Source organism: Alligator mississippiensis, chromosome 5 (genome assembly GCF_030867095.1).
Source record: "Alligator mississippiensis isolate rAllMis1 chromosome 5, rAllMis1, whole genome shotgun sequence".
In the NCBI taxonomy this organism is placed as follows: domain Eukaryota; kingdom Metazoa; phylum Chordata; order Crocodylia; family Alligatoridae; genus Alligator; species Alligator mississippiensis.
The window spans coordinates 124224687-124250619 of NC_081828.1; the positions used below are offsets into that span (position 1 = coordinate 124224687).

At 45.5% G+C, this 25933-nt stretch overlaps 1 protein-coding gene across 7 annotated transcripts in view; it reads right to left on the reverse strand.

Annotated features, from left to right (window-relative positions):
* SUGCT (succinyl-CoA:glutarate-CoA transferase) overlaps positions 1–25933 on the reverse strand; it is a 552725-nt gene that overhangs the window by 145225 nt on the left and 381567 nt on the right. The window contains exons 14-15 of one of the 7 annotated variants that reach the window (XR_009462532.1): positions 21321–21412; positions 14604–16269 (exon numbers count right to left, since the gene is read on the reverse strand). The exons of 5 other annotated variants lie outside the window; for them this stretch is intronic. The gene's annotated coding sequence lies outside the window, so the exon portion shown is untranslated. Of the gene's footprint in view, positions 1–14603; positions 16270–21320; positions 21413–25933 lie in introns of those variants that run through there. One more of the 7 variants, XM_059728665.1, reaches the window with a different exon arrangement.

Below are 25933 nucleotides of genomic sequence, written 5' to 3' on the forward strand. Positions count from 1 at the left end.
TTACCTCCGGGCTACTTGTGCAGCTTACTTTGGTGCTGCCTGCCTGGTGCCTTGCCTTGTTCTGCTGCTGGCACTTTCCAGCATGGGGAAACAACAACCCAGGCACAAGAAATGGGTGTCATAAATCACAAAGTGCTCTAGGAACTGTATGCAGTTTTGTAAAACAGTAGTGGAGTTTGTGCTTATGGGGAAAGAACTGAATCACATTTTTCCTGATGAATTCAGCATTTTTTTTGCGTTCCGTGACATGGACTTCAGTGGCAAAGAAATGGGATGGACAATTCAATTCAATTTCAATTTATTAAGGATTCTGGTTAAATGCTGTGCTCCCGAAGACAACATAACACACATAGAACCATAATATAAATTAAAAAAAAGTTCAAAAAAAGTAACCAAACTACAAATATTATACTAAAAATAGAGCCCACCAACATAAAAACGTTATTAATATAAATTTAGTAGTAAATCAAAACATGACTCTATAATATTGTTGTACATAGATCCACAATTGAGACAATAAAATCAAATCTAATGTTAAAATGTATCACTCATATCAGTAATAAAGGATATTTAACTCTCATCACCTCAGCCTTGTAAGCAAAAACTGCGAGACAGTTTACTACATTTGGATCTGTTTGCTGTAGAAGCCAGGTTAATTTCTCTCTGTTTGAGAAATGTATCAGTTTCTGCAAGTACAGTAATAAATAGGTTCTCCTTATGTCATTGTATAAAGAACATTCTAATACATAGTGGATGGTATCTTCCAAAACTCCTAGACAGACTAGGCAACATCTTTTAGCCCTTGGTATGGAAAATCTATGTCCAACCAGAACAGCTGTGGTCATCTATTCAGTCCTGAGTCTAGTCAAAGGGGATCACCATTTATTATTGAGATCCAACTGTAAATACCTTTCTCCCCCCAATCTAATTTCCGAAGAGTATGCCTAGCCACTGCAAAATCATTCTGCCTGGCAATATCTCATATCCTCTGGAAAACCGGAACCTTTTCTATGGGGGAGAAAAATCTTTCATTATCTTTGAGATAGTATCCCGTCCCAGAAAGTGCGGAAAAGAAAAGCTAACCAGGGTGACTGGAGAGGAGGGGGATTATTAGTATCTTCTATGTAGCATAATTTACGCAGATGAGATGGTAAAAGGGACAGGATTTTAAACCCAAATCCCGCCATTTTAATAATAATATTGGTTAAAATAGAATCCATTCCCATCTCGAGTCTCAAAAAGATGTAGGAGTTGAGGGAGGAAGAGCCAGAAGAGCCCTAAGAAACTTGTTCTGAGGTATGTCTACATCATTACTAGTGGCATTACCCCATAGTTCAGCTCCATATAAGATCTGAGAGGTAACTTTGGCTTTATATGCTGATGTAGGAACTCAGAATGATCGTCCTGCTGTGGTTTCATAACATTTCTTTATAGCCACAGAAATGGGGTGAAAGTTTCCCCCTGGCACCAGTGAACTCCACTGTCAGTCTAGGGAACTATGATTCCCAGGATGTCTTGCACTCCATGGGTGTGTCCAGATGAGCCCGCACATGCCACTGGCTGCATCTCAAAGCAGTTTGAGACGTGGCAAGAGACACACTGGGAACAAAATAACTTTCTCCACGCTGCATATTTGCAGCACGGGCTCCAAATTTGATACCTGGATATCCAGGTATTAAAAAAAAAAAACCTGCAGAAAAAAAGCGGGGCAGGGTACAGTCCAGGACTGTGCCCTGGGGCAACCGGCTTCGGTCCTCCAAAGAGATGCTCTGGTAGCCAGTCAGATTGTCTCTATGGCTGCCCTTTACAGCACACTGCAGCATGTGCAGGGCAAGGAGCAGTACAGGTTGCAGTCACCTATACCCAGGCTCCATCCCCAGGTAATTAGGGACTGAGTATAGGGGGACTGGAGCAGGGGCTGTGTGGGTGGGGAGGACTGGTGGGGAACGGGGACTGTGTGCGAGGGAGGCTGCTTGGGAGGGGTGGGTCCCCTGCCTGCCCCCTGCAAGGCCCACAGCCCCCCTGCATCAGCAATGGCCATCAGGGCACTCAGGGCCCTCCTGGCACAGCCCCCCATGTGACATGGGGCAGCATGGTGTGGCCCTTGTCGCCTGGCACTACCTGTGCCACATCACACAGGACTGGCCTGGCCCAGCTTGATGTGGCATGGGGCCATACACCTTCGGACAGCTCCAGGCCACTCAGGCTGTCACCCAGGGGCTGGCACTGCTTGTAGGGACTACGTGTCATGCCAGGCCAGGTCCTGTGTGCACAGAAGAGTCTGGGCCTGATGGACCCAGCCTGGCATGACATCCGGTTCCTGTGAATGGCATTAGCCCCTGGGTGACAGCCCAAGTGGCCCAGAGCTGCCGAAAGGCTCACGGCCACATGCAGGGGGGCATGTGGGCCCTGTGGAGGGGGGGGGCATGTGGCCCCTGTTGGGGGGCTGTGGCCCCTGTTGGGGGGAGCTGTGGCCCTTGGTGCAGAGCAGTACATGAGCTGTGCAGGGGGGCTGCACCCTGCGGGGGGCAGGGGACCCACCTCTTCTGAGCAGCCCCCCCACTTGGTCCCCCCACACCCACAGTCCCCCTACAATCCACCCACAAACCCTACACCCCCAAACCATCCCCACAAACCGCTCATCAACATACCTGGCCCTGTGGGTTAGAAGTGAGGGGACTGGGGTGGGGAGGCAGGCTGTGGGTTAAGAGTGAGGGGCAATGGCAGGGCACTGGCATATCAGTGCTGCTCATCACTGCATATCCTGGTGAGCAAAGGGCCAGCTCTGATTTTTCTATGATTTTTCTATTCTAAAAAAGCTAAAAGTAAATGCCAAAGCATATATATGTTTAGAATATATTTTATTAAGATGATAGAGACACTGGTAGGCTTCCAAACTGCAATAAAACATTGCTCAACTGATCTCTCTATATATAGTGGCATTTCATTTTAATAGTGAAAGAACACTATTTGGGGTATTTTAATGAGAGAATTTGGGTTTCATATCAGAGAATTTGCCATTTTTAAACAGGGAACACAAGGATCTCTGCTGGTGAGACAAGTGGTGAGACCCAGGCAGAGGAGTCTGTCCAAGGCCAGCACTGGAGACCCAGCTGGAGGGCAGAGGAGGAGGCTGACCTCTTGGCCATTTGGTGCCAAGAGGACACATCTAGATAGTTCAAAGCAGACAACTACACAGAGCACATCTTCTGGGTGATAGCTGCCCAGATGCCAGACCAGGTCTGGCAGGCATGCAGCCATGGGGCCGCAGGTCCAAGGAGGCTGATGCTGTTGCAGGTGGCAGCATCCCCCACTGCCAGACTGCTGCAGTGGGTAGAGGGGAAAGGGGGCACTCCACGTTAGGGCTGCTTCAGCAGTCCAGCTGGCATAAGGGGTAGTGTCCCCAGATACTAAGTGGTTGGGCCTCAGAAGCTCCTGAAGGCAAATAGCCTTGAGCTGCTCACCAGAGCAGGTTTTTACATTGCTGGGGCCAGCACAGGTACTAGCCCCAGGCTCTAGCTGACCCTGGCTACAGATCTGGGAGGAGTTGTGCAGGGTTATTTTGCCCCAAGTGGCACAACTTGCCCCACACCAAAGTGCATGCCCGGGTACGTGCGCTGGGGAAAAATCCCCGGCTCAAATTTGTGCCACTCCTATTTGAGCTGCTGCAAGTGCACGTGTCTGCATATGTGGACGCACTCCATGAGACTGCCCATAAGCAAGGGTGGAGAGAAGGGGGCGCAGAGTGAGGCTAGGGACAGACATTACACATAAACCAGTTTAAGTGATCAGAAACTGGTTGAAACCGGTAATGGAACGGATGTTCAGTGCACATAAACCAGTTTGAAAATGGCTGAAACCAGTTTGAGATAAACCTGGTTGAATGTAGTATCATAGTTTCATAGTTGGTAGGGTCGGAAGGGACCTGAGCAGATCAACAAGTCCGAACCCCTGCCATGGCAGGAAAAAGTACTGGGGTCAAATAACCCCAGCAAGGTGTTCATCTAATCTCCTCTTAAAGACCCCCAGGGTAGGAGCCAGCACCACTTCTCTTGGAAGTTGATTCCAGATCCTAGCCACCCTGACAGTGAAGTAGTGCCTCCTGATGTCTAGTCTGTATCTACCCTCTGCCAGCTTGTGACCGTTATTTCTAGTCACTCCTGGTAGTGCTCGGGGGAACAGGAACGCCCCCAATGCCTGCTGATCCCCTCTGACTAGTTTGTAACAGACCACTATATCCTCCCTCAGCCTTCTCTTGTGGAGGCTGAACAGGTTTAGGTCCCTTAGCCTCTCCTCATAGGGCCTGCCCTGCTGGCCCCTGATCATGTGGGTGGCCCTCCTCTGGACTCGCTCCAAGTTATCCACATCCCTCCTGAAGCGCGGCGCCCAGAACTGGACGCAGTACTCCAACTGCGGCCTGACCAATGCCACATTGAGGGGGAGGATCACCTCCTTGGACCTGCTTGAGATGCATCTGTGGATGCATGACAAGGTGTGGTTGGCCTTCCTGACCACGTCCCCACACTGTCGGCCCATGTTCATTTTGGCATCAATAATGACTCCAAGATCCTTTTCTGCACTGATGAGAAGGGAGTTCCCCAGCCTGTAGGTATGCTGCTGGTTCTTCCTCTCCAGCTGCAGCACCTTGCACTTGTCAGTGTTGAAACCCATCCTGGTCTCATCCACCCACCCCTGTCTAGGTCCAATTGCAGCCTATTCCTCCCTTCTAGTGTGCCCACATCCCCCCACATCTTAGTGTCATCAACATATTTGAACAGGGTGCTTTTTACCCCCTCGTCCAAGTCACTGATGAAGATGTTGAACAGTGTGGGTCCGAGGACCGAGCCCTGGGGGGACCCCACTCCCCATATCCCTCCATGTTGAAAATGACCCATCCACCACCACCACTCTCTGGGTGCAGCCCTCCAGCCAGTTAGCGACCTATTTGACTTTGTAGGCGTCAACGCCACAGTCCCCTAGTTTTTTAATGAGAATGGGATGAGAGACAGTGTCGAAGGCCTTCCTAAAGTCCCCAGTTTATGCAATGTCTGTCCCAGACCCCTTGCTGGTTTAAGTTAAACCAGACCCCCAGCATCCCAGCATGCTCTCTGGGCTGGGCTCTCTGCTCCATAGCAGAGCTGGCCTCCTCCCCTCTGTTCCCTGGCTGTAACCCTGGCAGAGACTGCAGGCACCTGCCTGGCTTCTCCCTGCTCCCCCCTTCCCTCCCTACTCCCCCCCTCATCTCCCCACTCCCTGCTAAGGAGGAATTCTCCCCGTCCCCTCTGCCTTACACAGATGCCTCTCAGCATTAGCTAACAGACCACATGCTGGCTATGGTGCTGTGGCATACTGGACAAAGGCAGAATCAACAGGTAGCTGGTAATGTCCCTCTCGTTTTCTTATTGGGATGATAAACACTGAGTTAGGGGTGATAAACAATGTGTTATCAATTCCCTGCTGGGCTGGTCAGAGGCAGGGGAGAACCCCTCCCTAATCAGATCATCTTGCCAGGGCCTGGCCATGCCCTGCTCAGCTCAGCACTGTAGAAGGGAAGAGAGGGCTGCTCTAGTCCCCTCCCACTTCTAGTATGAGCCACTGCAGGCATGTGCCCACATTTCTGGGATGTCTTTGCAGTTACAAACTGATTCAGCCTAGCCAGGTTAGACTAACCTCCAAAGATTGAATCAATTCAGGCTCAGGCTTTTTGAATGTCTGTCCCTAGCCTGAGAGATAGCTGCTGAGGGCTCATTTTTCTGTGCTACACCTCTGTTATACAGTTTCATACCACTAGAAGTCTATGCAATGAATATGGTATAAAAGAGGTTGTCCCAGGGGAGTGGGGGCACTGGGAAACCCCCGCAGTGGCCAAGGGGTCTGCTTACCTCCTGCAGGGCCAGAGAAGCTGAAGAAACTCCACGCGCCGGCACTGCCGGCGCGGGTCGTCAGCCGGGCATTTATCCGGCTGCGGCTGAGCGGCGGGGGCGGGGCACACCAGCCGGGAGGAACAAAAGGCGGCCTCGCCAAAGCAGCGGGGTGGCTGAAGGGAGAGAGCTGGAGCGCGGAGCCCCAGTGCGCAGGGGATCAGCCGCCACCCGCAGAGTGCGGGACGCCGCTGCGTAGAGGCGGAGCAGGCTGCGAGCAGCGCGGCGGAGCACCCGGGAGTGAGAAGACAAGGGGAGAAGTCAGCCCCGGAGGTGGGGCAGCAGCCAGCTGGGAACCCGACACCCAAGGCAGCAGGAGGCATGACAGCAGCGCCGAGAGTGGGGCCAGCTGTAGCCTGCACTACGGAGCTGACGGCGCGGGTAACTGCGGCCAGGACTATTGGGGAAGCAGAGAGGACGTCTGCATCCCAAGGAAGGAGGGACCAGATCAGCATCCCTGCTGGGAGAGGCATACCCGGTCCGAAGACCGCCGGTAGTGGCTAGGGGGACTGAGCCAAGAGAGGACGAGACGAGGACGGGTTAGAGGCCAGGATAGGAAGACCTGAGGTGGCGTATGGCCGGGGTGTAGGGGAGGACGGAGCCCCGAGAGTACCTGCGAAGAAGCGTGTCGGCACCGGGGGATACCCCAAGGGAAGACCCCCCACTGAGAGAGTCATCAAAGTTGTGGCAGGCTAGTTCTGGGGTCCCCCTTTATACCAGACGGGGTAAACCCTGGGGCGTACCAACGAAGCCCGGGTGTGCAAGATCTCGGATCCAGGTGAAGGCGGCGCGCGAACTCCTGGTCGAACGGAGGCGGGTACAGAGATGTTCAAGACAGATGTTCTCTGGTAAAGTCGCATTTGAAAGAAAGCCTGCCCACACCATATGCTGCTGTTTGTTGCTACTGTCAGCTTGTAACTCTTGTGAACTTGAGAGCCACCTTTAGTATTTTTCTTAAAGAGGAAGTACATTATAACTACAAATATTATAAGGAGGCACTTTTGGTTAGTACCTAGCATGGTAAAGTACTATGCTATCAGACTATGTTTCTCAGTAGTCATTAAAGACTCTCACTGCTCTAACCTTGCATAGACAACCGTCAATCCTTGGGATCATGACATATGCTTAAGAAGTCTAGTCAGGTGTCTAATAAATCTGCTTATGGCTGACAAGCCCAATTCAAGAGTGATACAACTTTGTTACAAGTTTCAGAGATCCATGTGTTGCCTGAGTTGGAGTCCAAGTTTGCAGCATGCTGCTTCCTTCTTTCTCACTTTTCTTCCATCTTCTGGATATAAGCCACTTCATGTTGAGCTGGACTGAGTGCCAGATGTTCCCTCCAGATTGGATGGGATTTTATGTGCTCCTCCTAGCTTTCTACATCCCCATTCCCTCCGCTTGATGTTGAACGACTTCATATCATTTTTGTACAAATCATGGTACTGCCATAGAGGGCAACCCTATACTGTCTCCTTCTGTTCTCCTGACACAGCTGAGCCATCACAACCTCCTCTCTCTGATAATTGTTTCTAAGAGTGTCAGTTAGGCACATGCCAGCACCTCTGTGTTTGGTATTTTGTCTCCCCACTGTATTTTCAAGTTCTTATGTAGGCATCTCATGTGGAAGCGGTTCAGTCTCTTGATGCACTTAGCATATGTAGTCCACATTTCTGAACCATAAAACAGGGATGACAGCATACAAGTCTCACAGATTTGCATCTTCACCTTAATTGATAGTTTGTTCTTACGCCATGCACATTTCTGTAACAGCCCAAAATTCTTAGCTGCTTTTCCGATTCTATTAGTCAGCTCAGTCTGAAGGTCAAGATTCCTGCTGATGGTAGAACCCAAGTAGCAAAAGCTGTTGACAGTGCCAAGAGATTTACCCTCCAGATGATGTTAGGTGTTGGTCCTTCAACCTTTGGTATATGATCACAGTCTTCTTAAGGCTTATCGTGAACCTGAAGCTCTTGTATAACTCAGAAAATCTGCCCAAGAGATTTTGCAGGGAAGATTCACTGTACGCAAACGAGGCTGCATCATCTCTCAGGACCAGGAACAGGAAATCTCTCAGAACCAGCTCTTTCACCTTGGTTTTCACTCTAAACTTTGCAATGTTGAACAAGCTTCCATCTAGTCTGGTTCAAAGGTAAATGCCATCATTGCTGTCCTTAAATGCATTAAGAAGCAGGAATGAAAAGTAGAAGTTAAAGAGCATGGGAGCTAAGACACCCCTGTTTCCCCACATTGTTAATGTCAGAGGTATTTGATTCTTTCTTTTCATACACTGCAGTTGCCTTCACACCTTGATATAATGAGCAAATGATCAACAGTTTGGGAAGACAACCCAATCTCTTCAGAACAGTAAAAAGTATCTGTTTACTGTATCTAAGGCCTTCGTCAGATCAATGAAAACTATGTACAGTGTGTAACAGAGAGCCTGAAGCTCTTTCTTCCTTTAAGAAAGAAGAAGCCCAGCGAGGGAGCACTGCAGGCCAAGCAGGATGCAGCAGCTGCAGGTTGCTCTGGCAATGGGACAATGAGGCCAATTAGCAATCACCAGGGTAGTCTGCTCACTGGAAGGAGGCAGGGCCTTGGGAGGCATATAAGCCCAGGGCCTGAGCTGCCAAGGTGTTAATGTTGGTGGGCCCAGAGGCGACCATTATGTTATAACCCGGGGGCTTATTGTTTGAGTTACACTTTAGGACTAGTAGTTTGGGTTGAGAATGTAAGAGGTGGTATATGGAAGTCCCATTAGTGCCCTGGAGGCATATGATTGCTTTGAGCCCTGCCAGGGGCAGGCTCAAGGCCTGAGCAGGGGTTGAACCTAGAGTGGGAGTTGAGCCTGGAGCAGGCAGAGTATGAGGTCACAGAGCCACGCAGGGGCCAGGGGCCCAGCACCTGAGACGTGTGCAACCAGGCAGCAGCAAGGGGCCTGACAGACAGGGACCAGGAGCCCGATGCCCAAAAGGGCTAGACCAGAGTTGGTGCCTCAAAGCCAGGTCCAACACAGTGGACCCAGGCTAGAAGGCTTAGCTGAGAGCAAAGGGGTAGCAGCTGAGGATACTGAAGCCCTAACAGGTGGAAAATATTACAGTAACACCCGTGAGGCTTGGGGCCTGGTGTAAGGTGGGGAATGGGGCCACACAATTAGTCCTTAAAGCTGTAGGTGCCCAGCAATGGCATGGTCTAGACAGGCCCCGCAAGTGGCCTGGGGATAGTGAGGACCAGCAAGCAGTCTGGGGCTGAGCGTGCCCATTGGGATCAAGGGCATAGTAGGGACCAGTAGGGTGCTGGGGAACCCCAGTGGGGGTTCAACTAGACTGAGGCCCATGCGAAGGCCCATGGGAAGCTTCCCTTTTAATCTTATTATTTCACCAAGGTGTGGCAAGCGAGATAGAAAGTAAGGCACCCTAGGGGCAGAGAGGGGCATGGTTGTGGAGCCACCAGGGAGCATCACAGCCATTCCTGGGACCCCAATGTGCTACACAGCAATATTTATTTATTTTCCTTTACACTTCTCTTGCAGCTGCTTAACCAAAAATATCATATCAACAGTGGAGCGTTCTGAGCGAACAACGCACTGACTTTCAGGATAGATGCTTTCACCTAGAGAGTGCAGCCTAGGGTGCATAATGCAAGGAACAACATTTTGATGATGTTCAACAGGGAGATACCTCTATGGATGTCACAGTTACTTCTATCCCCCTTGTTTTTGTATAATTGTATGAAACAGGTATTTTAAAATCGGTGGTACTGCTTCCTCTTTCCAACAGCTTACTATTTTCCTGTGAAAGCCCCACTGCTGTATCTAGTTGATTCATTGCACTTAGAGTGTACACACAAAGAATGGCTGCATCACGTTGTTTAGTGTCTACACACCTACCCTTCAATCTAGTGACAAAGACAAGAATGTTTTCTACCAACAACTTGAAGAAGAGATTAAGAAAACTTACAGAAACGAGACAATTATAATACTTAGTGATGTCAATGCAAGATTTGGATGTAGTTTTGAGAATTGGTTTAGTATTCTGGGCAAACAGAATTGATAATATGAATGAAAATGGCCAGTGAGTGTTAGAACTCTGTGTAAGTAAAAATCTATGTGTTACCAACACCACCTTCACTGGGAAAATCACAAGACAGACATCATGGAAACATCCAAGATCAGGGCACTAGCACCCATTAGATCTAGTACTGACCAGGCATAGCCACCTGAAAGAAATCCTGCACACAAGGTCTTATCACAGTGCTGACTGTGACATTTACTACTGTGGAACTTTTTGGCATTGATTCTAACTTTGCAACAGACTAGTCATAGTCAAACTATCAGTCATCATCAGATTGACATCAACCAAACTAAAGACATAGAAAGATGCAGACTATTCACTGAAGAAGTTGTGAAGGCAAGTTTACCAAACAACTCACCACTGAAGCTTGGGAAAGCTTAAAATGCTGCTGAAACAGCATTTGCAAAAACTCCAAGAAAAATGCAGACATGGTAGAAGAGCACTCTGAAACCCTTCTACCACTGGTTGAGAAAGAAACAACAGTGCTAGACATCTACAAGAAAGCTTCCAACACCATTACCCTGGAAAATTTGATAAAGACTTGAAGAGAAATGCAAAAGGAGGCTAGAAGGTGTTCCCAAGATTGTTGCCTGAAATTCTGTGATGATATTCACAAAATAGCTGATGCAGGTGATAGCAGTTTAACTACGAATACCTCATGCCTCCTCAGGCTGGGGGGGCATAGCAACCTCCCGCAGGCATCAGTGTTGGCAGCAGGGGCATGACAGCAGTGAGCGGGGACTGCCTACAGGCAGCTGCAATGACATTGGTAGAGAGGGTGGGCCAAGCGGAGACTGCCCACAGGTAGCCACAGCAGTCTCAGCGGTGGGTTGGTGGTGGGGTAGCGAGTGCCGAGCAGCAATTGGCGATAACCCAGAGATGCTAGTGGCTGCATCAACATTGGGGGGGTGGGGGCACAGATGCTGCCGGGAGCATCGGCTGAGGCCAATCTCGGGGGGAGGGGAAATCTGTGTGCACCCCCTACACATCGCCAATGAGTTTGACTGAAATCAAACAAAGAATTTATGGATTGAAGGATTACTACAGTTTGAAATTAGGATGAATTTGGACAACGAGCCTACATTACAAGATTTATAGAAAGCCATTAAATTGGCTCCTGGGAACAAGGCATCCAGAAACAACTGCTTTGCTGCTGAAATCTACCAATGTACCAATGAAAAATTACTCTGAAAGCTCCATGAAGTTTTATTGCTCTAATCTGGAATACAGAAGATAACCTCAATGCCAAATCCAAATCCCAAACTCCAACTTTGCTCACTTGAATATCTCCCAGTTTTACTAGATATGGTCCTTTCCTTTGCTCCCTGTCCTATATTGTTGGGCAATGCCAGTAATACACAACTGCAGTGTTTTCTCTCTCAAGAGAGCTGCATTTCAGTTGTGGGTGAAGAGATTCCTATGTAAACGTGGAAAGATGCTATTGAGCCATGAACTTGAATTCTTGAATCCTAAGACTTGAATCCCAAGACTTGCTCAAACACTTGTTTAATCACTTACTTTTCCAAGTCATAAAACTACTTATTTAAATTACTGAAGCCTCAAGATAGGGCAAAAGCAGGAAGTGAATTTCAAAAGAATGTTACAGATGATCCAAGATGTGAAGCGATTATTACATCATTCTATAATAAAGAGCACACAACAACCTCTTTTTTCTTTTTGACAGTCACAAATGGAGATGAACTTTGCAGTGTCTCTATTTTTTTCTTTATAATAGGAAGATCTGAAAGCTCAAACCCAAATGCCTCAAAACACTTAAGTGATTGAAACGAGGATACAGATCTAAATTTTGTAGCTTAAAGCTATTTCTGACTAACTGCTCAGTTGACAGTAAGTTTCTGTTCTAAGAAAAACATTCTGTTACCTTTTGATGCTAGCACAGGCCCTGGAAATATCAAGACAACAATATGGGAAAGTGTTTTAAAACCTTTTTTCTATTTACTTTTTGTGTGCGCCATATCTACTCTAAACATTTGGCCGGCATATGGAGGGACCTGTGATTTAAAACTGGCTAAAAAGCATCAGACAAGCTGCCAAATAGCACATGCAAAGATGACTGAGCCAATGGAAGGTTATCCGAATGCTTTGAAACCTTCTTGTCTGTCTCCACATTCCTCTCAACCATCTGCAATTTCTACCTATATTAATGTTTCTTTCATTTAACACACACCGAATAATTTGCAATTATTAAGCAGAGCTGTTGATGAACACAACTTCCTTCATTCCCACGCACCGAAGTAAGAGCAGCTAATTTAGGCAACACTTTCAGAAGTATTAGTAACTTGTGATTTTTGTTCCTTCTACTTTAGAAGAGCCTCATTCTCAGAGGATGAGTGCGCAGATCAGCAGGGTTCATAACAGTCAAGTATGAATTGAGGTACCAAGTGCTTATTACTGCTTCATCTTAATTTATTGTGCTGTATGCTATAATACACGTTGTTCATATTTACCAGAGTTTTCTACCTTTTTCTTCAATGTGGAATATTTATTTTTAAAACTTTGTAGTCTCTAAGAGATATATATATGTTTTGAATGAACTAATACAGAGCTAATGGCCTTAATATAGAAGCCACTAACCTTCCAGGTTAGATTTTTGCTAGGGAAGGAGACTGTCCAACCTCTGGGATAATAAAAAGGGGACAATTATTTTCTCCCTGGAAAACTATTACAAAGTGTTTATAATTAATATAGCTAGGATTTTTTATTTTTTTTTAGTGAACCGTACAGTCAGTTTTGGAGGTACCAAAGCTATTTGCAAATTCAGGTCAGATCTGGCAAATCTGGCCCCCCCAAAAAGGGGGGGGGGGAGTGGTGGAGAATTAGAAAAGACAATAGGTTTGAAAATGTATGTTTCTATTTTGAAGTTCACATAATATTATTAGAAAATTATAAGAAAGGGTAAAGTAGCCTGAAAGTGTAACAAAATATTTTGATTTTCATCAAACGAAACATTTTGGATCAAACTGAAAGAAAATTTACCTTTTGTTGAAAAAAATGAACATTTCTGTTCAACCAGATGACTGTTCTACTGTGAGGAACAAGGCTGGTTCACTGTCACTTTTGCTAGTTTCTTAGCTATCTCTGAATCCCATTTGCAGTCGCCTTTCTTATTTTTCAGCACTCTCCAGCTAACTACAGACAGTCAAAAAACCCAAGGCTACATTGATTCAATCTTCACAGGTTAGTCTAAACTATGTAGATAGAACTGATAAGCAAGTGAACAGACATTCACTTTTGATTCCAGAAATGCATCCACATGCCTGCAGTGGTTCTGGCCAGAAGCCAGGGGTGGGTCACTAGAGCATGCCTACCTGCTCAGCCAGAGCAGGCAGCTTAGGCTAAAGGCTAGCCCTCCCACCCTGCAAGAGGAATTTGTGGGGGAGTTACAAAGCATCTTGGGATGCTGAGGGATTGTGAGTCAACTTGAATCTGAAGGGGATCTGGGACAAAAGTTCAATAAACCAATTTAACCTAAATTAGTGACATCTAATACTACCAGGTTTATCTTAAACCTATTTCAGCCATTTTGAAAGTGGTTTGTGTGCACTGAACTTCTGTTGCGTTACAGATCTGAACTAGTTTCTGATCACTTATACCGGCTTGTGTGTAATTTTTGTCCCTAGCCTCAAAGGAGTGACTCCACCCTTCCTTTCTGACCTCAACTCCATCTAGTGCCCCAATCACTCTGCCTCTTTAGTCATGACCTCCTCTCTATCTATTCTCTATTACCTTTCACTCATTGGCTTGTGCTGCTCCGTCCATCTGCAATGCTCCCCTAAACCACTGAGTCACTTCTCCTCTTTCAGTGTCACATTTTAGCCTTCCTTTTCTCTTTAGCTTATAACTGAAGTTTTTTGCGATTCTGTGCATTAAGGATACAATATAAAAATAATATTAAATTGAATAACTGGCCATAAAGATGTACAGATAAAATACAATGTGCTAGCTGAGGGCAAGAATTCACAGACATCTATTTGTAGTCACATAATAACTGAAAAGAATTAAATTTAAATGCTTTCTTAAATGCGCATGAATGGGGGATGGAACGTGTGGAAAGTGTTGGCCAATTTTCAATTAGGAACCAAAATCTGCCTAGATGCACATATAGTAAGCATTCCTGTCTTTGCATATATTCAGAAGCACGTTGCCAAAACAAAGCTATTTTAACAGTATACACACCATACAAATTAGTTTTTAAAGAAGCAGAAAAGTACCGTTATATAAATAAATCAAAACAGGCTTTCAAAACACAAATACATTTTACACAGACAAGATTAAACTAAATTAAGTGGAACCTACATTTAAAAGGCTTCCTACCTGTTGTGGAGCTTTGAAAAAAATGTTTTTGAGGAACAAGATTGTAATTACCTGTCAAGGAACAAAATGGCATGTATATCTGGAAAGAATGTGTTATTTAGTCAGAGTGACTACTTAAGAAAGAAGCTTTCATCGCAGGATATGTTCTATGGAAATATACAGCTTCCCTTGTAGCATAAATTGTTTTACTGCAACTCAATTCCTGTCTTGATACTCAGCTTTCAACAAAAATAGCCGATTACTACCATGAAACACAATAAAAAATCCTTTCAAAAGAAACACTGAAACAATTGTTTTTATTTATGTTGAATTTAAGAACTATGGGGCAAAAACTGGCAACATTTTATTCTGCGGTTACACCACATCATGCAAATACGTACATGAAATGGCAGATTAATGTTAATGTGTATTTGAGGACACATTATAGCTCTCACACAGCTCTGTCTAAGCATTTAAAAAGCAACAATCACCACAGCATCCAGGCATGAATATCAGTCTCTAAAAAGAGTTCACTGAATACAGCAGATCAATTGTAGAAAATCCCCATGAGCATAAATACCAGCATTTGCCATTACAGGAGCATTGTTAGCATAACTGAACTATTTTGATTTCCACTTAATGTGGATACATGGGACTGAATTCCAATTTCAGAGCTATCACCAGAATGTATTAAGGTATTTTCATTTTAAGCCATGTTCATTCCTGAATCAGGGGATAGTAAACAAGAGTGGATCCAGGATTTTGTAAAGCGGGGTGCTTGTGCCCCTGATTCCAACTTCTCCTCCCCCTCCCCCTCCCCCTCCGTCCCCATCAGTAAACCACACAGCAAGAGCAGCAGCAGGAAACTTGCTTTAAGTCACCATATCAAGTAAGAATCCTACCTCATCCCCCCCCCCCAAACCCTACCCCTTCCTCTATGAGCTCAATAGCACATTCCCCCCTGCTTCCCTGCCCACCACAGGGGCTGTCCCCAGCTAACCAGGCAGTGTTGGGGGAAGCTCCAGATGTGCTCCTGCCCTGCTCCAGTCAGCCTATATGGGGAGCATGCTCCTCTTGGGACTGTAGTAGTGGCAATAGCAACAAGTGGGCTAGTGGGTTCCCCCTCCCTGAGCCTGCTCCTGGACTGGTTGGGGACACCTGTAGGGATCAGTCAGGGAGGAGGAACTGCCTGCTACCACCACTGCCATTATCCTGGGCTAAGCCCAGCCGCTGCTCAGCCCAGCTGGAACAAAGCATTGCTGTGGAGTTCCTCCCACCCCCAGGTTAGCAAGGGACGGTGGCAGTAGCAGTGGCAGGCAGGGGAGGGAAGAATGGGAGGGGAGGGAACATAATGCTGAGCACAAGGGGGAAGGAGGAGAATACGTTCCTGCTTTAGGTACTTAAAGTCCCTGGGTGCTGTTCATTCAGTGTAGTCTGAAAGGGGGCTGTCACTGCACCCTCTACGGATTGTCCTTGGCAGTGAATGGTAAGTAAAGCTTCTGAGCCCAACCTTGACCTCCGTGATTCTCTTACAAATGTCATTAATGCTAGACCCCCAACTTGTGCTGAGTTTTGACTGGAGATAACAAGCTAGGGGATGCCATCAAGAAGCCAGTTGCAGTTCCCTGATTCTGCAACCTGAGGTTAAGGCACCTGCTTAGGAAACCAGCAGGGCACAGCTGCAGTGCATCCTGATGTGTTCTCTCCTGCCTTCGATGTGGGATCAAGGGTTGGTGTGACAACTGGGAAGGCTTCCAGAGAAATTCTTCCCCAGTTACTTCTCAGGTGGTCAAGAACAGTGAAATACTGGGTCCACTGAGCTTCAGAAGCCAAGAAAAGAAGGCAAATATGGGTTGGATTCAGCAGCATCTGCACAGGTATATCCTGAGGTCACAGAATGGTCCTCTACACGTAGAGCAACACGTAGAGCAAAAAGAGGCGGCTTTGTAAGAACAGCTGTTGTTCTGTTGTAAAAGGAATGCAAAGTGTAATTCATATTTGTAAAATGTCATGGTGCTATCATGAATACATAGCTTCCATCTTAAGAGAGATATGCAGCATCCTGTCCCTGTGGTTATAAAATTGGATACTTGCACCATGTTAAAAGACATCTGCCTTCAAGATTTTGCTTTTTTCTGTTCTTAAAGCCTAGTAACCCTGAGGTATCTTTTCCCTTTAGCCATAAACACACCTCCAGGTTGTTCTTAACACACATACACACACACACACACACAACAAAACAACTGTATAACAGGTGGAATCACACAAAAGAGTAAATGATTTCAACCTTTTTATTCACTTAGCAATATTCCCCCAACACAAACCTCAAACTGCAGGTGCACACAGAATACTTCTGTTATGACAAAAGCAGTGTATCTTCGTAACCAGCGCTTCACATAATGATGTGTGAACTAAATGCTAACTGGAATAAAATGAATAAGAGCCAACAAAGTCCCAGATGAGAGTCATGCATAGAAAAGGGACTAAGCCATGTGAGAACAAAAAACTGTTACATGGTTGGTGGCCCACAGGGAATTGCCCTCCCCTTTTCCCTTGAAATTCTTAAGTGTTACAGAAGCAGGGGTTGCACAATAATCGGATTTCCAGGTCACAGAGCTGTGTAAAAGAGATGGGAGGAGGGCAGGGAGGGCAGTGGGCGGTCATCACACTAGCTGCAGTATCACAGAGGGCTCTGATTAGAGGAAACACCTCTAAGGGGGTATAAATAAGAGTAGCAACTAACAAACTATTTGAAAGAGTGCAGTCTACCCTCCCCACAGAACCCAACCACCAGCCTTTTGAGGTGGCTAGTGTGGATTGTGGTGGCTAGTGCAACCAAAGCCCTCCCACTCTCCTGTCTACATCTTATTGTAACCCAAACATCTTAAAAACCATGGCAGAACCTGGGCAAGGAAGTTAAAAGTACAACATCCAGAAGGAGAGAGGCTCTGTGCCCTCTCAGTCCTCTGGAATGACAGAACATAATGCTCGGCATTTATGCAGCACAGCTTTGTACTCTTTTACTAATGAACCAACTTACATAACAGTTGTTTGAGGCACAAGGGAACAAAGGACAAAAAGGGACCTCATGACCACTGAGTCCAGCCTCCTGCTACTATACGTAGCACCACATGCAATTCCATTCTTCAATTTACCAATATTCACTTTTAATTCTAGTTGGGTTATTTGCCCCTCATGGCTGCTACTGGAAAGCTATTTCAGAACTTACTCCTCTGATAGTTGGGGACCCAATTCTAATAGCTAGCCTACATTTACTCCTGGCCATTGTATACCTCTTTCATCTGACTACATTGCCACCCTTCTTAAATGACTCGTCTGTCTCTAATGTGTTCACCTTCCTAATATATTTAGAGAGCAATCACATTCCCTCTAATCTTTTCTATTAGGCTAAAAAAGCCAAGTTTCTTTTGGTTCCTTCCTACATAGAACAAGGAAGGTGTGATTGTAGCAGAGGAAGGCTAATTAATCTAGTTGGCGTAGGGAAGTAAGACAGTAAAGGCACAGCAGCGTGGACTAGCAATCTCGCTGGGATCTTAGATGTGTACTTTGGTTCCTACAACATGCTGAAGTCAATACTGTTCCAACTTCACTGCTACTGTTACCTGTGCTAGCAAGATTAAATGAGCCTGGGTATGTTTTTGTAGAAGACTACCTGCTTTCAGGGGGCAGTAGTCCAGTGTAGCAGGCTGCTTGAGCCAGAGTCTGCAGCTCAGCTTTAGGCAGTAAGAAGTAACTGCAAGCCTGCTCCAGAGGAGTGGGCACAGCTGATAAAGATAATTGGCCGGCAAAAAGGAAGTAAAAAGACCCAGGAGCTGAGAGAAGATTATGAGAGACAGAGAATGAAAGAGGTACCAGGCTAGCAGCTTGCAACAGGGGGCCTTCCTGTGGCCAGTTAGATGTCGGCCTGCCTGCCTGCCTGCTTCTGGGCCAACCACCCACTTCTCTCACCTGCCGTGCCTTGATGGAACAATGACATAGAAGACCAAAGTCAGTGCCAAACTGTATAGATAATTAGGATTAATTTTATTATGATGGAAGCGCTGGTAGGTTTCGAAGTTGCTTTACAATTGTAACTATATTAATAAAACATTGCCCAACTGATTGATCAATTGAACTATCAATGTATCAATCTATCTATCTAGTGGCCTTTTGCTTTAATTGTGGAGGACCATGGAATTGGTGATATTTTAAAGAGTACATTAGGGATTTTTTCCAGAGATTTTTCAGGTTTTAAATAGGGAATTCCTGCTAGTGAGGTAACTGGCAGGACCCAGGCAGAAAAGCCTGCTCAGGGCTGGTACCTGGGACCCAGCTAGAGGTGGCTGACCTCCTGGCCAGTTGGGACCAGGAGGACATGCTTTGACAGTTCAAAGCAGGCCACTACACAGGAACATCTTTTGGGTGATAGCTGCCCATATGGCCGGGCAGGGGCACACATGGCAGTAGTGCCGCACAAAGGCAACTGTGCAGCCACAGCCCACTGGCAGCTGGCCCAGAGGGGCAGATGCCACTACTGGCTGTGCAGTCTCTATCCAGGTCTGGCAGGTGCACAGCAGGTCATAGCCAGGCAGCAGCCCCCACTGCCAGGCTGCTGCAGTGGGTAGAGGGTGCAGGGAACTCTCGGGGCTGCTTCGGCAGTCCTGCTGGCACAAGGGATAGTTTCACCAGGTACCAATAGGCCGGTCCCCAGAAGATCCTGAGAGCAAGTAGCCCTGAGCTACTTGCCAGGGCAGCTTTTTATATTGCTGGGGCCAGCACAGGTGCTAGCTCCCCCTGGCTGCAGATCCGGGAGGAGGCAGGCAGGGTTATTTTGCTCCAAGTGGCACAATTTGCCCCACACGAAAGTGCATGCCCAGGCAGAGGCAAAAAGCCCCAGCTCAAATTTGCACCACTTCTATTTGAGCTGTTGCAAGTACACATGCTTGCATGTATGGACACACCCAAAGTCTGCAGGGCTAATTTGTGGCACACCTGCTCAAAAGGCTGGCCCCCACTGGAATAACCTATTTCCAACAGTTGTGTAAAAAAGAAGCCAATCCAAAACCATTCATGTAACATTCTCTTTGGTGCTGGGTTTATTTTACCTTAACATTTGCTCTATATTTATAATCTTTGGAAACCACAGGCAACTTCTGAGACTCACTGTGCCCACGTATCTTTCCCTGGTTGATGCAACATATTTGAGTGCCAATCTATTTACTACAAGGTTTAGCACACAGAGTAATATGATTTCTCTTGACTTCAATGAGATTTAAATCACCTTTCTCCAAGCTTAGCACCAAGTGCTTGCAAGATCCTTTAAGTCCCCATATATTCAGGATGGCTCACTGAAGCTTCCACAGCTGTCCCTGGGAGTTCAAACTATACCCTTACACACTGTGCTTTACAAAACAAAGTACCCTGTTACTGTATTCTGTATAACATCTGACACTTAATGTTGGACTATGCCAAGATTATATACAAAAATATATATATCTAGTGATGGAGCCACACTCTGTGAAAGGTTACATAAGCAAATTTATAATTTCAATGCAATTTCCTGTGCCTACCTAGATGTAGACTCTACACTGCCAGTTCATTTTCAGATAAAAACTCTTCATGAAGTCCATTATTTTGGTAATTGTACAGAGGATAATTCAGATTTGCAATTAATCATTGAGTGCATCCAAGGGCTTACACAGTTGGTAACAGCATTTCATTCTTGAGAAGCTGGACTGTGAACTTTCAAGGGAACTTCAGCCAGAACTTTTATGTCACATTAACACCACTGTGCAAAAAACCCTAAGTAATCATTTCTGCAGTGGCCATACAGTAATAATTTTTCATTGAGTCACCTAGGAAATTTAAGTTCATTTTCTCCATGCAAGATATTTTATGCCGTTCACTCTTTACTTCTTAGATTAATTCAAAAACACAATCAAAAGCCTGTGCAGACATTATCCATTAACTCTGCAAGATCCTCTGCAAGCTGATTCAGAAAGGAATGCTTCTTGTTATGCTGGGGTTAAGGTGCAATGGTTAAGGGTGTGGAGAAAGGAGGAAGGGAGGTGACATTTAAAAACACTTTTTTAAACACCAGATGTTGCAGAACCAACAGAGTAGAACAACGTATTTGAATTATCAAAAGAAAGAGTTGTTTGTTCACATTTTTAAAAACTCATAGGATACTTTTAAGGCACTTAGTTGTGGTCTTTCTGTGTGTGAAGAACATAGCAAACGCCCTTATAGATTTGATATTTAAATGACATGCATGACAAGGAAACTGCTTGATGTGGTTCAGCATTTGCTCTTGTTACACTCTGTTCTGTGCTATAAACACTCCAGCTGTGAGAATAATATAAAAACTATGTAAAGGCCTTTTGCCATTCTTCGTGAATCTTTCTGGTGCCTGTCTGAATTCTATAAACCTGTCATGGGCACATTATAATGCAATACTGAAATATACAACAGTAGAGCTCCAACTGCAGATCTGGAAAGCCAACAAAAATGGATTTTGTTGTCTAAAGATACTGCATCCACAACTTCAATTTAAAAGACAACTTCAGCTGAGGCCTTACAGCTATTTTAACTTTATATTTCATAATCTTTTGGGAACCATTTCTCACAATGAGAGAAAATCATTTACTGCATTCTCACATCCCTTCCCTCTTACAACTAAGAAAACTCCTAAGTTTTTAATAAATCAATCCATTCTTGCAAATTTGAAGAGCTGCTGCCATTTCTGACAGATGTTGTGTTTGGATACAATTCTGCTTGCATATTGCATTATTTCTATATTTCTGAAGGAATGTGAGGAGTGAGGGCAAGACCTAGAAATTCTGAGTGCTGCGGCCCACCTCTGCCATTAGCTCACTGTACACTCTTAAACAAGCCATTCAATCACTGCGTACCTCCATTTCCCTATCTACATAAAACCCAGGCAATAACCCTTTTTTGGGTGCTGCGAATGTCAAAAACAATTCATCTCTGAAAGGTAATTAAGTAAAAATGTCACCTTCAGGCTCAGCAGAGCTGCTCGCAGGGTGACATTCACACATGAATGCATAGGGATCATGTATCAAGGGTGTCCTCGGTAGCCCTGTTGGTCTGAGACAAAAAAGATATAAAAAAAACTAGAACTCTTGGTTCCAAAATGATACCTTTTATTAGACCAACTGCATAGGGAACATGTATCACCTTACCCTTATATTAAGCACTTTAGCAGTGTGTTGCTGCATTCTGGGCTTGTACAGAGAAGTGAATCTCACATGCCTGACAAGATTTAGCTATGTGCACTGAATTTAGCAGCAAACATTTGTTTCTACTGATTTTACTCCTAAAAGTCACTCAGAATGGAAACAGCTAAGACTGAAGTAATTGCAGATTCCATTTCATCTGGTACTCCCTCAGCGCAAATCTTATTATCCTGAGTGAAATAACAGTAAATATCTAAGCAACACTACCCAGGTGGTAGTATATCAAATACCAAAGGTGTAATCTGAAGGCAGAGAGAGAGAATGAGACTGGGGGAACAAAACTGGAGCTGCATGGGTGCAAATGAGGGTAGCATCACATGGCCAACAAAAGCTTTATTACTGCTGATGGTCAGAAGAATCCAACCACTTCTCAGGGGACAGGGTCCTCTTGCAAGGAAAAAGGCCTGTGGTTTTACTTGGAGACTAAGTGCATGCAATTAGTAGCTTCTGAGGGCAACAAACATGAAAGCTGCCAACACCACTTTTGCAGACACTTTTCAGGGAATACCTGATCTTTAACTTATTTCCATGTATAAAAACCTGAGAAATCCTAAGGTGAAGGCACTATGGAAAGAATTCATATACTCCTTCCTTGCTTTTGAGGCCATTTAGAAAGCAAGCAAGAAAGCAAAGCAAAGCAGGAAAGGAAGAAAACCCAAGCTTTGCTTCTTAAAACATTATTTTTTACTTACACGACAACTGCTTGTGTTTGTGGCATAATCATTTCCACAGCTACTAATTACGAAAAACTAGGTATTACAATGCAAGATGAGGAATAAAGAAGGAGCAGCTGAAATCTTATGAAAGGCAGAACGATTTTTTTTTAATGCAGATCTCTTACATTAACAATAAAGAAGAAGGGTGCAACCACAATATCTGATGTACGACATGAGTCTGAGGGGCTAGTTTTCTGGGAGGGCAAGATTACAGAATTTACTTGGTGGTCTGTGGTGAAACAATACTGCCCCCAAAATTGAACTGTGCCACGTGGAGCTTCCTTGAATGCAGGAAGAACAATCCTGTCACACCATCACCTTATAAGGATGTACCATACTCTCCCTTTGAATATCAGCTCCACAGGTGGGTATCAAGGGAAGTAAAGAGAGCATCTCCTACCTTACTCACTTAAAGGCAGCTCCTGCTCAGCTGGAAACAACACAGGAGTTGGATCCATTAAGTGCAGAAACTGTGACTCTAGCTGGGCCTTGTATGAGGGAAAGAAGAAGCCTATCCATTCTTGCTATCCCTAGAACAGTAACACAAGAGACACTCTGGCTAGGGACAGAAGTTACACATAAACTGGTTTAAGTGATCAGAAACTGGTTTAAACCTGTAACAGAACAGAAGATAAGTGCAAATAAACCAGTCTCAAAATGCTTGAAACTAGTTTAAAGTAAACCTGGATGAATGTAGTATCAGACTTAACTGATTTGGGTCAAACTGGTTTATGAAACTTCTGTCCCAGACCTCTTCCTGGTTCAAGTTGAATCAGAGTCCCCCAGCATCCCAGCATGCTTTGCAGCCCTGGGCTGAGCTGTGCTGTCTGCTCCAGAGAGCAAAGCTGTCCCTGCCCCTCTGCTCCCTAGCTGGACCACTGAAGCCTGGCTGACAAAGGGGCAGGGGCGGGGGACAAGCCCAGCCAGGGATGCAGCCCGGTCTATGCAGGGGGAGGGGGAGGGGAGTGGACTCTCCCCCCCACCAGGCAAACCCCGGCTGGAGTCTGGGGCCAGGGAGTGGGGTTAAACACCACTTGCCCCGCTCATACTTTAGTGCTGGCTGCAACTGTGGACTACAAATCCCAGAGGCACCTGGAAGCAAAAAGAAGCCATTTCCAACTCTAAGACCTAGGGCCATCTGGTATAAGTGCAAGTTACGGATGCACAGAAACAAATTTACACCACTAGAGTAAAATCTCCAATGATGTAGGGGTTTTACATTAATGAAGGACTGGAAACAACAAAGCTCTGTTCTGCCACATGCCCTTCTGAATATCATGGCCCACCTCTGCCTGTTGCCAATGTACCACCTCTTGTGCTTGTAAAAGGCCATCTACATTTTGCTCCAAGGAATAGGAAAAGCCTTAAGATTTACCAGCTGGCAGCCTACTGAATCAGAAGGAAAAGAGAAGCTCCAGCTTCTAATACAGCCTGCATCTTTGCAAGTTTCAGGGATCTCCAGAAGAGCAGGATTCATAAGCCTAGACAATAATTATTTTCTCCCCCAAGCAGCCAACTAAGGTAGCTCTGGAGATGATGACATAGCACATTCTAGCTACTTCTTTCTTAATGCACTCCCTTTGTGCTTTTTTGTACCAGGAGCTTCTGGGAACAAAGCACAGGAGCTAGCAATACCAGCTGTACTCCCTTCCTCCCCCCCCCCTCCCCCTCCGCGCCCATTATGGAAGTCCCAGGCTGAATGTTCTCCATTCCTTCCTCTCTATGTTGTCAGAGTGGCACAAAGGGATGATAAAAAGCAGTTGATGGTGGCCCCTTGGCCTTTTTAGTACAGTATAAACTCATAAATTCGGCATGTTTGGGACCAAGCACCTGCCAGAAATTTGAACATTCCAGTTCTTTGAAACCGGAGTGGCGGCCGGACCCGGAGCAGTGGCTGCAGGCAGAGCAGGGTAGTGGATGGCAGCCACCGTGTGGCAAGCTTCCCCTTCCACGTCCAGGGAGGTTGGGGGGGAGGAGGAGGAGCAGCAGTCAGTCTTGGAGCAGCAGTCACACATGGAGCAGCGCGGGGTGGTGGATTGAGGTGGCAGCCACTGCGTTCAAGCTTCCTGCTCCACATCTGGGGGAGTGAAGGGGGAAGCTTAAAAAGTGCTGGATTTTCAAGAATTCCAGATTTTCGAGATCTGGATTTATGAAGGTATACTGTACAATATGTTTGGACATCAGGATAAAATCTAGTGAAATGAATATCTGGATCAAATCCTTTTCCTACAGAAGTTAATAGGAATTTTGGTGTTAAATTCAAGCGGATGAGAATTTGGTTAGCTAATGATAAATTTATTAAGGATTAACTGTATCAACCAACCCCATATGCAGGGTATAGCAGCTGCCACTGACAACTTCCATACTTCACTCTGGACAAAGTTGCCTGTTGGAAGTGAACAACAGTATAAACCTTAACTTTGTGGGTAGACAGTGGGGTGCTGTCACAGCAGTACCTTGTATAGGCACATGAGACCCAGAGAATAAAAAGTAGTCAGAAATGCTGCCCTTCTATGTGACTGAAAATAGTTAATTTACTGTGGCCTAACACTGGCTCATGTGTAGATAGACAGTGGCGCTTTACTGCAATGCTAGTTAGTCAACTCTACAGTAAAGCACGTATAGATGCACCCAGAGAGATGGGTGATGGCTGCCTCATGAGATGCAGAGCCCTTTACCAACTGATTCCATAAAGAAGCATAAGATTCAAAGAAACCATGCTTCTGGGGAGATGTAAGTTATTGAAACATTTCATTGCATCCTGTGTGGGGAATGGTGAGGAACAGCCTACAAATACAGATAAAGAAAGTGACTGAGCCTGGAAAATGGGGTTCTTTTGTAGCAGCAGGGGTTTGAATAACCACATACCAAGCAGAGTTGGCCTAGAGAATGCAGCCTGCTGGCAGCTGATTCTCAGACAGATGAAACAAAGAAAATAACTGCACAAAAAAAGGACATAGAAAGTGAAAGGACAGAAGTTAGTGTGGGGTAAGATCTGGAGAAACAGAACTTTTTTTACAGCTACCTACTCCTGTTAACCTAACTTTAACTCCCAGCATGACTACTGTGTGTCAGAAAACACAAGGATAGCAAGCAGAAGAGTTACTGGTTCTTTGTGCATGCCAGATGAACAGAGTAGCTCCTTGCAGCCATTTCCAAAGACAGGAAATGGCAGCAAGGTTGTGAAAAATGCACCAAGATTTGCACATTTATTTGCAGACTGCCATTAATAATGAACACTTTCTGCCATAGTAATATAACTACAGAGAGGTTCCTTTTTCCTGCCTTGCAGAGGAACCCAGACAAAAGACTCCTATTAATATGCATTAATCTTCTTAACTGAAAGGAAAATAAGACCAAGAGGCAGGTCAGAACATGCATGTACTTGGGCTTGTTAGCCCAGCTATGCCCAATAGGAGTGTAAGAAAAAAAAAGCCTGCTAGAGATGGAGTTATACCAGCAAAGACGTTCTGCTGCCACAAGTACTTGGCAAAACTAGATTAAGCAAACAATTCTTCCATTGACATAAGCTATGCCTTCTGCTGACATAAGCAGACAGTCAAAAAGCCCAGAGCTGAATCAATTCAATCTTTTCAGGTTAGTCTAAACTGCAGAGATTAAACTGAGAAACAACTAGAAAGACATTCACTTTTGAT